Here is a 17,775-nt window from a genome sequence, read left to right on the forward strand (position 1 = left end):
TCTTATGGATTGGTTGCTATTAAACTTTTTGGAGTTGTCCTTTTCTGAGAATCTGATCAGAGTGGTAGAACCACTGTTAGGAAGAGGCTTCTTGATTGACTGCCGAAACTGCTGAAGAATGTGTGCTTTTTTCCCCCCCCCGATCTTTAGAACTGCCCAATATTGGAATAGGCTACTTTGTGACAGAATCAATGCTTGATTACTTTGCATCAACCCAGAATATATTTTAGATTCTATTGTTGCCAATTTCTACATATGTTTCCTTGGGCAAATCTCTTAATTTATGAGAGTCTCAGTTTTCTTATCTGTAAAATGGGAGTAATGATATTGCCTACTTTATAATGACCACATGAAGTTGTTGAGAGGAGTTAATAAGGTGGGCATAGAGCAGGTGGTAAAAATGTCAGTTCCCTAAAATTCCATATAATTTATTACAGAAAAGACAATCTCCCTTGTGTGGGAAATTGAATTAAATACTCTCTTGGGTCCCTTATAATGCTGAGATTCTCTGTTGGGTCATCCTTCTGCTATGTTTTGTCAAATAATCCAGGAACTGTTGCCTTTTTGCTTTGGATTTACCTTCAAATGGGTTTTCTGTATAGAATCTTGGGAAATCATTGCTTTTCACCTCAAAATTCAGCTTTAAAAATGTTTTAGAAATATTTTCAGCTTCTTTGAAGAGATTTTACATCTTTATTGTAAAGTGGCTCTGAGTGTCCCTGAGGACGATGACATTTTGACTAAACTGCTGACATGTTGCACTTTGTAGCCAAATCATCTAGGGAGATACACATTTATAGTAGACAGTGTAAGCTTAGAGTTTGTGATGTACTTTGGCTTCAGGCTTTTAAATAAGTTATCCAAGACCTATTTCAAAAACTGGATCTTTAAAATGTATACCTTTTAACATGTCTGTGGTGAACTATGCTTCCCTGGATTCAAACCCTCCCTTTTAACCTGGGCTAGCTTTTGACTAATTGAATGTGGCAGAAGTGACAATGCATGACTTTGTAGGCTACATCATAAGAAGACTTGCAACTTCAGTCTGGGTTTCTGGGAATGTTTATTCTGGGAGAAGCTGGGAACCAGGCAAGAAGTCTGACTGTCTTACTCCACCATGTTGAAGAAACTTAAATAGGAAGAGGCCACATGGAGAGAGAGATGTCTGACCAGCCCTCAGCTGCTCTAGTTGTCCCAGCTGAGGTGCCAGAAACGTGAGTAAAATAGCCATTTTAGAAAAGCAGCCCTGGTGACTGCAACTGTAGAAGAGATCTATGTAAGAACCTCTTAGTTTGGCTCAGTTAATATACAGAACTATGAGGTAATATAGTAAAATGTTGTTTTGAATTACTAGTTCTGGGTGGTTTTTACACAGCAGTAGATAACTGAAACAGTTGCCTAAATTACACATTGGTTGCAGGCACACGTAAATACCAACACTGGTGTGAAGCTACCATCACGGTGTCTGGTAGGATTGTTAGAGGTCCTGGAGCTTCCTAGTAATAAGGGCAGCTTTCATTGGCTCAAGTTGTTAAGACTTAGCTCTCAGATCAAGAAAATAATTTATTATTAGGTTCAAGGCTACTGGGAAAAAACGCAGCTTATAACTTTCCCATTGGACTCTTTGACATCCAGGCTTTCCCTTTATTTCTTATTCTTGAGTTCTATGGAGGGTTTTTTCCATGGTTCTCCTAAATTACTTGCCAGGCTGACTCTGTCTAACTTTTGAAACTAGGGGTTGGCAAAGTAGGGCCGGCAGACCAGTCCACATGTTTTTGTAAGTAAAGTTTTATTGGAACATGCTTATCTGTTTACATAGTTCTATTTCTGCATTTGCACTATAATTGCAAAGTTGAATAGTTGTGACAGAGATGGTATGGTATACAAAATTAAAAATATTTGCTATCTAACCTTTACAGAAAATTTGCCAAACCCTGGTCCTGACTATTGAACTAACTGGTTGATGTTATTTGAGATTATGTATAGTATCATAGAGTGAGTCTGAGATATTGACTTCATGATGATGTTCTTTTAATTTCATCTTTGCTGGGAACCACTAAGCAGGTAAATTGAGCCTCATGTAACCTATGTTAAGTAACTACTATGCAATAGTTACTGTAGGGGAGCCAGAGATCACCTCCAGCCCTACTTTAGCTCTTACTGGACTATTCAGCTTGGATCTACAAATCAAATTGACAGCAGGTAGATTGACAAGATAAAAGCAGACAAATTTTATTAGTTTTATATATATAGGGGATCTTCATAAAAGAGTGAAGACTAAACAAGTGGCCAAAGCAACTTGCTTTTATATTTTCTAGACAAAGAGCAATAAATTTGAAAAGAAATGATAAGACTAAGAAGATCTGGTTACGGCAGTAAAATTTCCTAGGGGAATCACTAGGAGATATATTAGGGGTGTAAAACAGGTGAAAGATAGGAGTTACTTCATTAGGTATGTTTATTCATGTCTATGGTGGCCATCAATTCTAAGTGTGTGGTAATAAGGACTGTTTTCTCACCCTGGTTTAGAGAGGGCACACCTTCCAGAGGAATCTTCATGGTTTTAATGGCTTGCTGAATGCAAGAGGAGCCAGGTCAGCTCACACTTTCTGAAACTACAATTTCTCTAGTGTTTTCAATTTGAAATAGTCAATATACTTATTTGGCGTATTTTGGAGTGGCACTCCTTCAGTACCATGGTATATGCCTTCTTTTATGCCATTCATTACTACATATAATAATCCTGTGAGGTTGATATTTCTGTCTCCATTTCACAGTAAGGAAATTTGAGGCTTTGAGAGAAAAAACTGATTTCCTTAAGATTATACAGCTACTGACATGACTAGGCTACGACATGAACTCAATCCATGGGCTCAATATTGGGTTCTTTATTCTATACTAGTGCTTTAAAATTTTTTATATCATTATTTTATTGTATATATGCTTTTATGTAAGCATTTTATGTAAGCATTTATATATTTGGCAGTGGAATCTTATTTTATTTTTGAAAAGCTACCAATGAGTCCATCCAATGTGTATAAAACAGATTAAAGCAGAACTTATTTGATTAAAGCGCTTCTGTGATCATATACTTCTTTACAACACACACCCTCTCTCCCTCTCTCTCTCTCCCTCTGTCTCCCCCTCTCTCTTCTGGTTTAACCTAACCTAAACATGTGGTGTGGACCTTTTCAGGACCTATAACAAAAGATAGAATGACATGAGGTTTCCACATCATCATTCAGTATTTATTTTTACCATAGCACAAATACCTGATTGCTCTATTGACTCAATTCCAGGAATTTCCAAGGCATTCCATACAATTGAAATAAGAAGTTGAGGATTACTCTGTTTGTGTGAGGTGTGGCTGCTTAAATCACTTCCAAGCTCCAGATTTTCCTACCAAATCCAAGGTAGTCTCAATACCATTTTTTTTACAGACTTATTTTTAGCTTGACACTTCCATGTGGGTGGAGTTTTAGATATAAATACTAAAAAATATGTTTATAAAGATATTTATTGAAAGGAGAAGTATTTTTAGTGTAATGCTGATAAAAAGAGCTCGGTATACATTGCAGTCTCAGCTTTCCCTGCATGATGTATTTAAGTGGAGATGTGTGTGTTACTTACTCCTAGACAAGTACAATTGGACAAACCTGTGCTTAAATACTGTTAATGCTCTCTGGGTGGAGGGGTTCCGTGTGATTGATACCGTCTGCGTTAAAACTTTTTGTACTGTTCATTCTTTTGAAAGCATGTAGAAACAATTTTCCAAAAATAAGTATCGGTGTGTACTTTCTTGTGACACTTTGTGATGTTGTTTCAAAACCTTGAGAAGTAAGGGCTGGCTTGAGAGAACAGATGTATCTTGGTCCCAGAATTCTTTCTCTCTGAGTCTAGAATTTTCCTTTCATTTTTTTGTCTGCCTGCAGTTTTCTGTTTCTTTATTTGCAGTGACATTAAAGAGACAGTATAAAAGGCCCTTGGCCTTTTATTTAACATGTTTACAGATATATCTTTACTTGCAGCTTATTAGTATTGAATGAAAACTTGACTGGAAACACACCTCTCTGCATTTTGAACAAAAGAAGAACAGATGTTAATCGATGTTATGTGTTTTAAATGTCACTGTCAGTGTATACATTTGGATGTAAACTGAATCCATGTGGTAACTTCAAAGTATGTATGATATTATATTTAGGGAGACAAATGGCTTGCAAATTTTAAAACTTACAAATGAGTCCTTTGGAGTCAGGAAAGAAAATATGTGACAATCTGTATTACTTTTCACTGAAAATTTCCTATATAATAAAGTTTATTAACTGCACAGATAAGTTTTTAAACATTTATGTTTTGGAGAAAATTTAGAATGAAAACCTGCATGCCATTCTGGAAAAAGTTTATGTATTAATGCCACGTCCAAATTTAAAAAGATCAGTGTCACATTATGTAAACATCTTTGTATCAGTTAGATTGCAAGTGACAGTACATTTTATAAGGTCTAAGGAATCTTACATAAGAACAAATATTTTCCCAATACAATCAAATGCCACTTTGAATAAAAGGCACAGTAGAGGAGATGCAATGGATATGTGTAATGTGTGCTAAATTTGTGATTGCCTTGGGCACTACTAAAGCCACACTGAGTAATTTCACTTGACAAGCAAAAAAGAGGAGTTAAAGAAATGTGGCAGTTTCACCTCCCATGTCTATTCACAAACTCCCATGGTGACCTCATTAATCTTGGGGAGGAGAATTACTTAAAGACTGGATGCATAACGCCAAAATGACTGCTTGAAAAATCAGTATCCAGTCCATCTGCCACTGGTTTTCTTTATGCTGGTGTTCCGCAGTTTTATAAAGGAATGTGCCAAGGTGTGCTGGGTCGCAGTTTGGGGAAGAGAATGCTGAATGAACACTGGTTGGAGCAGCAACAAAGGTTTCCCTTACTTACTGTACCTGCCAGCTGTGGGAGCTCAGGCTCAAGTCCTCCTACCTCTTTATTGCTACTGGTTTGTCACCGTGCTGCTGGCAGAAATGGTAGTGAGCAGCAGGGAGGAAGCCACCAGAAAAACTGGACTGTCCTGTCATCATTTGCATACTTTGGCACATACACCAGAGGATACTAACCTCTGGCCTTGATCTCACTACCCAAGACCATTGGTTGCACTGATATGCTTTACTTGCCTTGAGTAACGCTGTGTTTTTCCAATTGGCAAATTGTTTAGTGGCCAAGGAGACTCACTGACTTTAGATGTGAATTCAGTAAACATTTGTTATGTGACTTACTTTGTGCCAGGCAGTATTCTGGTCACTCTGGCACACTTTATCTCATATATTAATCATAATATTTTAAAAATAAGTTTATATTTTTATTTTAAAATTATTAAACCAAGGCACTCTATTCCATGCTGTGGCTCTCCTAACTTTAAGGAGAAATATGTTGACATTTTAAAAAAATTATATCGCATAATGTGTCATAAAGCTGATGAGGGCATCATCTTTTAATATGTATATTGTTAAAAATGTTAATTAGATTTGAAAATTATAACAGGGACATTTCACCAGTGAAGTGGTGTAAGGGGAGGGAAGTTGGGGCAATGGGAATTGGAATATAATGAGCAGCATTAAGCATGCACATGTCAAGTCCGGTTCTGGATCCTGTGGCGGGCCCTACAAGAGAGTCCATGAGTCAGAGAGGTGCAAATAGAACAAGGAGTTTGCATTGTTGTGGATGCAAAGGAGGAGGAAGCGTTCAACATTTTTAGATGTAGAAGAGAGGTCCAGAATGATAAAGACTGAAAATAGCCATAGGATTTTATAGATGGGAGATCACTGCTGACCTTACCAAGAGCCGCTTCCATGAAATTGAAAGGACAACAGATACGCAGAATGAGGGATGAGTAGGAAATGAGGGAAGAGAGAAGATTGTTAGTGAACAGCTTAGTCCTTCCAAAGGTTTTTCTAGGAAGAAGAGTGTGGTTTCTAGATGGAAGACTTCTGTAAGGAAGAGGTATTTTTTCAAGTTTAGAAAAATGGAGCATCTGTATTAACTACTGGAGTCTGAAAGAAAAGGAAGAGAATGGTTTGAGATATAGGAAGGGACTTGAAGACCAATGCCCCAGAAACAACAGAAAGATGTGGGCCAGGGCACAGAGGGAATTGATTGGCCTTGAACTGGATGAGGGACCCCACAGTACTCACTCTTGATTAGTAAATGCTTATATTGTGATGTGGAAAGTTAAAGAAAATCATAGCTGATGGCCTTAATTGTCTTGATGAAGCAGAAAGGCCAGCAAAATATTGTAATTGGAAGAAGGGATGGGGATTGAGCTAAGGACTTTTGAGCAAGGGAATAAAGGCTGAACAGGATCATTGAGGAGAATAGAAAATGGACAGAAGAAAAGTATAAAAGAGTGTCGCTGAGACTCCAGCAAAGATTGGCAATCATGAATTTGTAATGATGCCAAAATTCCTGGTTAGCATGTCTTTCTCTTGCTGTGTAAAGCAGAAAGGGTGGATTGTAAAATTGGACCAGGGTTTAGGATTTAGGGTTTTGGCAGAAGGACAGTGGTGAAAAGGCACTGAAGGGACTTGAGGACAAGTAATTTGTAATTATAGCAATCATGTCCAGGAAGGGCAGGAAAGAAAGTGAAGATAGGAGACATCTACTAGGCTGGGAGGAAATGCAGAAACCTATGGATGGCAAGACTCTTTGAGGGTAATATCAGGATGAGGTAGAAGAAGCAATAAACTATACTCCAGAATCATCCTGAATGTGGAAGAATTATTGGGAGGCCTAGAGAGGTATATAGTTGAGAAATAAGCATTTCAAAAGATCAGAGGTCTTCAGATTAATGATCCAGGAATAATGTTCATGATGTTGGATAGGAAACAACAAGGCCAGATAGCCAGTATTCTGAATCTTCAATGGTGGGAGTAGATGAAAGAATAAGGAGTCTTCATTTGAAACTCTTCAGGGAAAGCAGTCTCATCAGAGAAGGGCCCGGTTCCATTAAAGGTATGCGATGGAGAAGCATTCTGTTAAGTTTAGGAAGTATATGAATTAATCTACCATGATCTTGAGGATCGAGAACATACTATGAGAATGTTTATGGACAAGGGCAGCAGTAGAATCTTGAGGCAGAGAGAACCAGCACAATGGGGTGAGAATGAGACTGTAGATGACAAAGGGACTTATATTCTGGGCAATATCCAAGGATGACAAGTATGGGATAGAGGAATATTGAGATTTGCTGGCCTCAGGTTGGTGCATAAGGCCAATGGGAAGCCTTGTGGAGCTTCCTTGGAATTTTGTGAGTTGTATAAAAGTGAGTCATGGGTGAGAGCTCTTGGAGTCCAGAACTTGTGTTTGTATAAGGATCCTAAACTTACATAGTACTTTATGTCAGTTTTTCTTACCATGCTGGGAGCTGGCTTGGATACAGCTTTCAAGTTATTTATATTGCAGCGGTCTTCAAAAAATGGCTTACAGGGACACTTTTGGTCAAAAATATGTTTAGGGCACTATGTGTGGGCTTCATTGATTACTGCTTTCCATGCACTGCTGGTTGTCTGTAGGTTCACTGTCTCTATGAACAGAAGAACCAGCCCTTCTGAAAAACAACAACAAAAAAAACAACTTTTATTTTTATTTTTTTAATGAACCTAAGCCAAAAATGCTTTAAACCTGGAGAAACATTTAGTAATTCTTCAGAAGTTTTATAGCACTACTGACTGGTATGGAGCAGGTAGAAGTTGAACTTATTTTATCCTGATTATGAAAGTAAGATATACACATTGTAAAATATATTAAAATACAGAAAAACAAAAAAGAAAAATTACGTTAAATCTCACCAGCTTGAGTTATCCACTGTTAACATTTGGATGCATATTATTCCATCTTTTTATGTCTTTGAATATGCTTTTTAGCAAAAATGATACATAGCAAGATATTCTATATTGTCTTGATTGTCTTACAAACATGATTGCATCATTAATACTCTTCTACCACATGACATTCAATATAGTATTTCACTGACTTACTGTATGTTCTTAAGCGATCTCCTCATGCTGTTCATCTGGGTTATTTTCACCTTTTTAGAATTATGAATCATGCTGGTATGAACTTTCTTAAAGAGAAATTAATCTTGCACACTTTTATGATTACTTAAGATACATTGTTAGAAATGTAATGACTGGATCACAGTGTTTTCTCCTCTCTCTTTCACACACTCACTCTATCTCTCTATCTCATTCTCTCTCCCCCCTCTCTTTTTCTTTTTCTCTTCCTGCCTTCTTTTCTGCTTTCTTTTTGCTAAGATTTACACTTGAAACCAATTTTATCCTACAAGCTAAGAATGCATTTTACATTTTTAAATGATTGAAAAATTCTGAAGACAATGACATTCTGTGATATGTGAAAATTATATGAAATTTATATTTCAGGGTCCCTTAATACAGTTTGGTGTACAGCCATGCCCATTTGTTTATATACTGTCCATGGCTGCTTTCACACTACTATGGAAGTGTTGAGTAGTTGCAACAGAGACTATATGACCCACAATGCCTAAAATACGTATTATTTGGTTCTTTACAGGAAACGATTGATGAGTCCTGATTTAAATCTGAGAAGTTTACAAAGTTATCATAGATAATGTCAATCCTTTAACTTGATTCCAGAACAGTTTGCTTGTATGCCATACACTAATATTGTGAAACAGAACCCCAGGTTCCTTGTCTGTAGAATGGGCAAATAATAGTGATAATTTCAAATGGTTTCTGTAAAGGGTGAATGAAATACATTTCAAGTGTTTGAATAGTGCTTGGCTCAGATCTGATAGATAAGTAACATCACTAGAGGGCATGCAGCTGCTTACAAAGTGTCCCATTGGAAAAGTGTGCTATTATTCATTTCAAAGGAAGGAAGCCAGAGCTTCCTTCTTTTGGAGAACCTCATACTGTATATTTTTGACACACATCTGCCTTCTAAAATGATTGCAGAGGCTCTTTCATGTCGCTGGGGCAGGAATTGTTCTCCCTGATCAAGTAGCAACTTTGGTTTGCTATCCTTGGCGGGGACATCTTAGATGCTTCTGGTGCTTAAATGTGATTGAATATATTTCAGTCTCTCTACAAAGTCACTGTCAGCAGCACATGGATTAAAAATGCACATGGAACAAACAATTTCATCAAAGGAAAGATAAAAAGTGGGTTGGATAAAGAGGATATAAAGAAAGAAAAAAAGGGACTTGACAGAGTAGAGGGAAGCCAACGGAAGAAAAAATATCGGATGTGATGACTGCTTTTTAACTTTAAATAAATGTAGTAAAATCATTTTTACAATGCCCTATGTATTGTGTGCCTAAAAAATAATGCAGGAAATATAGGATTTTAAGTGCATTAATATAAATGACTTGAGTACCCCAACACTGCCATGTAACCGAAGGTTGGAGTTAGTGCCCATTTTATGAACTTAAGTCTTTTCTGTGCCTCTTCGCATATCCATCCCTTTTTTCTTTCTCTCTCATCTTAGAAGAAAATAGTCCCTGTTTTTCTACAGAGACTTGTCAGTTAGTCCTACTTCCCCTTCCTCCTTTTGCTCTTGTACCATCCTTACGTGGCAAATCTCCTACCTTGCTTCATCAATTATCCTTTCCATCTCACTTACTCCTTAACCATACCAAGTGATATTTTCTATAGAAATTTTGTCAAAGAGTCCTCTTTGGTATTTGGAGGAACAGAAATCAAGAATCTAATATGGATAAAAGAGACTAGTCACTGATATCTCTTCAAATATTCAATTCTCAATCATCTAGACTGATTGAATTCGAAGTTGATGTGGTGGCTATTTATTTAAGTATTCATTTTTAAAGTATTTACCATGCATACATTGTTCAAAATATTTGAAAATTCATCTTCAGCCTATACATTATTTAGATTATATTTTCAGTTTCTGAACACACAGGCTGGTAGGTCTCTTTCTCTTCCTTCCTCTCTCTCGTAATCATTTATTATTGGATCTTGGGATTTTGGAAAGAGCTTCTGTTGTTTATTAAAGCATTTCTTTGGAATTTTTGGGAGTTCCTTTACAGCCAATATGTTATCATATTTTCTAATGTTCTGCATGTGCTTGAAAGAAATGTGTATTCTCTAATTATTGGGTACAGTGTTCTATATGGTTTAATTGGATCAAGCTTTTTAATTATGTAGTTCAAATCTATGATTGTATTAATTTTTGCATGATTGATCTGACACTTTTTGACAGATGTGTGTTAAAACTCTTCTGCTATAATTGTGGATTTATTAATTTCTCCTAATAAGTATGCCATTTTTGTGTCACTTATTTTTAGACTGTAGTGCTACTTTATTAATATATTTTACGTTTCACCTTTATGTAATAAACCTCTTTATTACTGGTAAAATTAATTTAAAAAACCTTAAACAAGTACTTATCTTTTAGAAATGTCATAAGATTTAGGGGATGGCAGCCCAGAATTTAATTCCAAAAGCATATCTCTTAATTTTGTTAACTTGTATATGTAATTAACTGTTCATTGTGGGAATTTGAATTATTATTGGTTTCTTTTATTTATACATACATTTTAATTATTTTTGGTTGCTGGCCTCAGTGGAGAACATCTTAGATGCTTCTGGTGATTGAATGTGGTTGAATGTATTTCACTTCCTCTGCAAAGGAAGTGAAATATATTTTACAATATATTTCATCACCTGGTCATAATCACTGCCAACATTTCATCATATAGCCTTCCAGTCTTCCTTCTGTACATTTTTTTTTCTGGTTGAGGTTATTATCCAATTCAATATTTTATCTTGATTTGTTTTAACTTTTGTTATAGCTTAAACATTTTCTCATGTCATTACTGGCTCTTTTTATACATCCTACTTCTCCACCCCTAACAACCAAGAGAATTAGAGTGAACATTGGGATGCAATAAAATATACCTAAAATAGTGAATAGTATAGAACCAAATTGGGAAGAACAGAAACTAAAGAATATTACTTGACCATTAATCACATTATTTGTACCACAGTTTAGAAATATGAATTATCGATTTTCTACAATGGTTGCAGTTCTTGGGGAAAGCTTTACAGCAAGGGTGGATTATTGATCTCTTCCTCGATGCTAAGCCAACTCCATTTAGCAAAGGTACTAGGGCAGGTATGAACCAGACCCCATAATACAGAGTGAGTGATGGAAAGTAGATTAGAGAGCAGTAATGCAATAGGAAGACCTGTCAGCTTCACTCTTGAGAGGGTCAGGGATATAATTTATCAAGCAAGATGGGACCAAATTCTGGAGGACCTAGACTGTCAAAAGAGTTGCTACTCTCTGTGCAAAAGAGATGCTTCTAGCTGTGTTGCTGCCACATTGATAAGCTGGTAGTTTGAGAGGAAGAAAGAAGAAATTGTATGTCCCTGTGGGTTATGGAGTCTCAGCTACAAATTTCTGTCTGTGAAGAAGGGAAGGACAAAGCAGAACTGCTTTAAGAAAGGAAAGTAAAAAACATTAGACTAATTTTGCTGGTGAATTTGTAATCCTAAGTTAGCATAGATTATCGTTTTTTAATCTTCTTATAAAAGTCTGAGAAAGTATAATTATCCTGATATTAATTAGGAGGGAACCAGATCTCAAGGGGGTTGAGTGATTTCATATGACCAACACCACAAGCTAGATCTTAGAGCACCTAGTTTGACAGGTTTTCTATTACTCTGTACTGCTTCTTCAGGGCTCAATGTGATAGTATTTAATGATGATAACAATGGTTGCTAGCCCTTTTGTTTCACGGCTCTGAGGTCTATAAGGTCTTAATTTTTCCTGGCAAAATTCTGCAATACTAAATATCAGAAGGAAAAAAATCTCCAGAGAAGTCCAGCCTTGTAGTTATTATTTTATTATTCAGCACTTTTTTTTCTAGATTGGATCCTTTTAGGACTTCATGAACACACACATACACATGAACACTCACACACAAACATATACACACCATATTTATCTAGGTGTGGATCTCTTCATCGTTTTTGCCTGGAATTTGAGGGACTCATTTTATCAATATTCTCAGCTTTTTCCTCAGCTCAGATAAGTTATCCTTGGTTATACTTTTAATAATTGTTTGTCTTGGAGTTATTCTGGCTCCTTCATTGAAATGCCTATGATGGCTAAGTTAGTTCAGTTCTTCATATCTATATTCGTTTCTCCTTTTCCATGTTTTAATTTTTGACTTTTGTACTCTGGAGACCTTCAGAATGTGAGGATTTGGTTTAATTTCTGTAGTGTTAGTTTGGCTTTTTACTTAATGTGCCTCTCTTGACCTGCCTTTCCCTCCATTTTCCCCATATTTCAATAAATGGAACCTTCATCCACCCAATTGCTTAAGCCAGGGGCTCTCTCTGTCTGAATTCTTATAGACGAATTCTTGCCAGGTCTTTTCTAACATATCCAAAGTATGTGTTGAATCATTTTATTTCACAAACCAAAACAGTGTCTAAGGTAGGGCTGGAACTCAGGTTTTCTGGAACACCCTAGTTTATATCCTGGCTCCACCACTTTATACCTCTGTATCCATGGGGAATTTACTTAACTTCTCTGAGCACTCATTTTTTTAATAAGACATGAAGATAGCTACATTTCAGAGATATATTTAAAAAATTCTATGACTTCATTTATATGAAATGTACAGATTAGGCAAATCTATAGAGACAGCAAATAGATTAGCGGTTACCTAATGATAAGAGGGTCTAGGAGGGAAATATAGGGAGCATTGACTGCTAAAGGGTATGGGGTTTCTTTTTGGAGTAGTGAAACTCTTATAAAATTGATTGTGGTAATGCTTTGACAACTCTGTGAAGATACTAAAAGCTATTTAATTATTAATTTTAAAGAGTGAGTTATGTGGTATGTGAATTATATTTCAATTAAGCTGTTTAAAAAGTAAAAAAAAAAAAAAGGAAAAAGAAAAAAGAAAAAAGATTAAAGGAGGGAAAGTTCCTGAGATGACTAACAATGGAGACCCTTCAGCCTCAAAGGCCCAGATGAACCTTTTCCCCTGTTCTAGGTTGGTCATCCAGGTGTGTGGCCCAATGAAACTCATAAGTACATGGTCTTGGACCTGAACAGAGTCTCTTCAGCTGCATCACAGTGAACACTTTAATAGGCTTACCTCTCTTTAGAAACACAGCTTGGAAATCTCTATCCCTTTGTGGATTTTGGAAGTTACATTTGGCAGCTTCCTAAGGTAAGCACAGAGCAAAAATAATTTGCCACCTGGGGCTTTATGGCAGATGGAACTTAGTCGCCTCTTAATATCCTCAGCTGAAGAGTTGAGACATACCTCAGACCTCAATTTTTTCAAGGGTCTGATGCATTTGTCTTTAATTCAAACTGCACTGGCCTGATAGTCCTGGTAATTCCAACGCTGAATTACTTGAGACATCTGATAGAGTTAAGGGCATATGTTTTAAGGAATCCGCTTTAACCGTCCCCACTGAGAAATATCCTCCAATGTGGATTACTCAGTGCAGGTTTGCTAGAGACATTTGATACAATCTGGAAGATTTAAGAGTTGAGGACGTGTCCTGGGTCTCCATTTTATAAGAGGTTCCATGCATCGGTCTTTATAACAAACCATTTTGGCCTTTGACCTTCCACTGAGCCAATTCACATTGTCAAGGAAGCTGAAGAAATGACACAACTTGTACTTTGATTTTATAAGTTGGATCTATTTATCTCCATTGGAACCATCCTAGAATTACTCCCAACAACATAGATGTATTCTGGACTTTCATTGCAATCTATTTAACAGAGTTGGGGACCTAAATTTTGTAAGTAGTTTGATCCTTCCATCTCCACACAAACTATCCTGGCCTGGATGTTTAGATATGTATGTATGTGTATATGTATTACGTATATGTGTGTGTGTGTATATATATATATACACACACACACTTCAGGATGTATACATATATATACACACACACAGACATATATGTGTATATTTGTATATACATATATTCTAGAGTAAAATGGATAGTTATTTATGTCACTTGAAGGAATGCTGAAGCTATTTACCACAGAGGTCTGTTTTGAGTATTTAGTGTGAAGGAAGGATACAAATATTTTAGAAAGACAAAACCAAATATTACTTTGACTGAAAGAGATTAGTGCATTTGCATCCTTCTTTAAAACCACAGAAATTAAAATTAGGAAATGAGCCTATTTGTGTGGTATGACGGGAAGCAACCATCCCTCAAGTGGCCCATTTCTTCTTGGTTATCCATGGAAAAGGCAAACTTGAGACTAGGGAGGCTGAAGCAAGCAACCTAGATAAGATATCGGTAGGGAGGCCATGTGATTGGCCCTGAGGCACCTCACAGACTGTCATCTCAAGTACTGTTGTGGAGCCAAATGCTGAAGTGAATAAAATATGTTCTAGTTATGCTTGGGAGACCTCCCAAGCCCAGCTGCCTTACTTTTCTCCTCCCTTTGCTTTCTTTTGCCAAGATTATACTAGAAGGGAAAGGCGAGGAGAAGAGAGTGCTGGGACAACTCCATCACTGAATTGTATATGTTACATTTTTATTTGCCCTTAGAAAAGCTTGGATTGCCTACTGTCTCTGTGTTTACTTAGCAACTTCAGATTGGGAGAGAACTAGGAAGAGTGCTAGAAGATCTGATCTTTCACTGACCTTGGGAAAATTTCTTTGATATCCTGAGCATCAACATTACTATTTGCAAAAACAGCAATAGAGATAATAGTACTTTTCCTGCTCTTTGCATATTGCTTGTTATCAAATATAAAACACAAACAGATACTATTTTGAACTGCCTCATAGGTTCACATAATGCACATTTAAATTAGACTAAAATGTTTAGCTAAACTCAAAGAAGAAAAAAATTAGCACAAGTGAGATATTTTCCATATATTAAAATAGCAGAGATTTTTAAAAAAAGTAGTGACATGTATTGTTAAGAGTACAAGGAGATGGGCAGTTTCATATTCTTCTAGTGAGGGTTGTAATTTTTGTATATGGTGAGAGGCATCTAGTTTCATTCTTTTGTGTATGGATATCCAGTTTTCCAGCACCATTCGTTAAAGAAACTGTCCTTTCCCCAATGTATGTTTCTGACACTTTGGTCAAAAATGAGTTAACTTTAGATGTATGGATTTGTCTTTGGGTTCTCTATTCTGTTCCACTGATTAAGGTTTCTGTTTTTATGCCAGTACCATGCTGTTTTTGTTACTATAGCCCTGTCATATAATTTAACATCAGGTAATATGCTTTGCCTAGTTTTGTTTTTTTTTGCCCAGGATTTATTTGCATATTCTGAGTCTTTTGTGGTTCCATATAGATTTTAGGATTTTTTTTCTATTTCTGTGAATAATATAATTAGTATTTTGATAGAGATTGCATTGAGTCTGTAGATTGCTTTGGGCAGTATGGACATTTTGATAATATTCATTCTTCCAATCCATGTACATGGAATATCTTTAAATTTTTTGGTGTCCACTTTAATTTCTTGCTATTAATGTTTTATAGTTTTCATTGTAGAGATCTTTCACTTTTTTGGTTAATTCTAGTTTTTTTTTTTTTTTTGTAGCTATTGTAAATGGGATTACTTTCTCGACATCTTTTTTCTGATTGTTTGCTGTTGGCATACAGAAATGCTACTGATTTTTGTTTGTTGAATTTGTATCCTGAAACTTTAATTTATTTATCATGTCTAACAGTTTTTTTGTGTGAAGTCTTTAGTAGGTTTTTCCAAATATAAGATTATGCCATCTGCAAATAAGGATAATTTGACTTCCTTCTTTTCAACTTGGATGCCCTTTATTTCTTTCTCTTGTCTGATTGCTTTAGCTAGGACTTCAAGTACTATGTTGAATAACAGTGGTAAAAGTGGACACCCTTATCATGTACCAGATAGTGGAAGAAAGGCTTTCAGTTTTTTTCCCCATTCATTATAATACTAGCTGTGAGCCTGTCATATATGTTTTTTAATGTTAAGATATATTCCTTCTATACCCAGTTTTTTGAGGGTTTTTGTCATGAAGAGATGGTGAATTTTATCAATGCTTTTTCTGCATCAATTGAAATGATCATATGATTTTTGTCCTTTATTTTGTTGATATGTTGTATCACATTAATTGATTTGTGTATGTTCAACTGTCCTTGCATGCCTGAGATAAATCCCACTTGGTCATGATGAATGATCTTTTTAATATATTGTTGAATCCAGTTTGCTAATATTCTGTTGAGGATTTTTGCATCAATATTCATCAGTGATACTGGCCTATAGTTAGTTTTTTATTTATTTATTTATTTATTTTTCTTTCTTTCTTTCTTTCGATGTATCTTTGTGTGGTTTTGGTATCAGGATAATACTGGCCTTGTAAAATGAGTTTGGAATTATTCCCCCATCCTCTATTTTTTAGAATAGTTTAGGTAGGATAGGTATTAGTTTTTGAAATGTTTGATAGAATTCAACAGTGAAGCCATTGGGTCCTGAGCTTTTCCTAGCTGGGAGATGTTTCAACATGGTCTACCTCTTTACCTGTTATTTGTCTGTACACATTTTGGATTTCTTCATGGTTCAATCTTAATAGGTTGTATGTGTCTAGGAATTCATTCACTTCTTCTTGATTTTCCAATTTATTGGAATATAATTGCTCATGGTAGCCATTAATGGTTCTTTGAGTCAATGTGGTACCATTTGTGACATCTCTTTTCATTTCAGATTTTCATTCACCTATTTTCTCTTTTTTTCTTGGTTAATCTGTAAAGGTTTGTTAATTTTGTATATATTTTTCAAAACACCAACTTTTAGTTTTGTTTATCTTTTGTATTGTTTTCTTCATTTCAAATTCATTTATTTCTGCTCCTGCTCTTAAATACTTCATTTATTCCACTGATTTGGGGTTTGGTTTGTGCTTGCTTTTCCAGTTCTTTAAGATGCATTATTAGGTTATTTTAAGTTTGTTTTTTTTTTTTTATGTAGACACTTATCTATAAGATTCCCTCTTAGTACTGCTTTTGCTGTATCTCATAAGATTTAGCATGTTGTGTTTCCATTTCCATTTGTTTCAATACATTTTCCAATTTTTTTCTTAATTTTTTCATTAACCCACTGGTCATTCAGGAGCATATTGTTTAATTTCTAAGTGTTTGCATAGTTTCCACAGTTCCTTGTATTATTGATTTCTAGTTGTATTCCATTGTGTTCAGAGAAGATGCTTGATTTAAAAAAAAATTTTTTTTTATTTCAATAAGTTTTGGGGAAACGTGATATTTGGTTACATGAATAAGTTCTTTAGTGGTGATTTCTGAGATTTTGGTTCACCCATCACCCGAGCAGTGCACATTGTACTCAATGAATAATTTATCCCTTGCCACCCCCCACCTTTTCCTCTGAGTCCCAAAAGTCCAATATATCATTCTTATACCTTTGCATCCTCATAGCTTAGTTCCCACATATGAATGACAATATACAGTGTTTGGTTTTCCATTTCTGAGTTACTTCACTTAGAATAATAGTCTCCAATTCCATCAAATTTGCTGTATCATTATTTTATTGCTTTTTATGGCTGAATAGTATTCCATTATGCATACTTATATATAACATTTTTTTATCCATTTGTTGATTGATGGGCATTTGGGCTGGTTCCATATTTTTGCAGTTGCAAACCATGCTGCTGTAAACATGCATGTACAAGTATCTTTTTCTTATAATGACTTCTTTTCCTCTGGGTAGATACC

General features: G+C 35.7%; 1 protein-coding gene across 3 annotated transcripts in view; it reads left to right on the forward strand.

Annotated features, from left to right (window-relative positions):
* Positions 1–17,775, forward strand: part of FGF13 (fibroblast growth factor 13) — a 579,020-nt gene that overhangs the window by 190,100 nt on the left and 371,145 nt on the right. The window lies entirely within an intron of this gene.

Source organism: Aotus nancymaae, unplaced genomic scaffold, assembly GCF_030222135.1.
Source record: "Aotus nancymaae isolate 86718 unplaced genomic scaffold, 86718_ANA_hifiasm-v0.15.2.pri h1tg000004l, whole genome shotgun sequence".
NCBI classification, from domain to species: Eukaryota; Metazoa; Chordata; class Mammalia; order Primates; family Aotidae; genus Aotus; species Aotus nancymaae.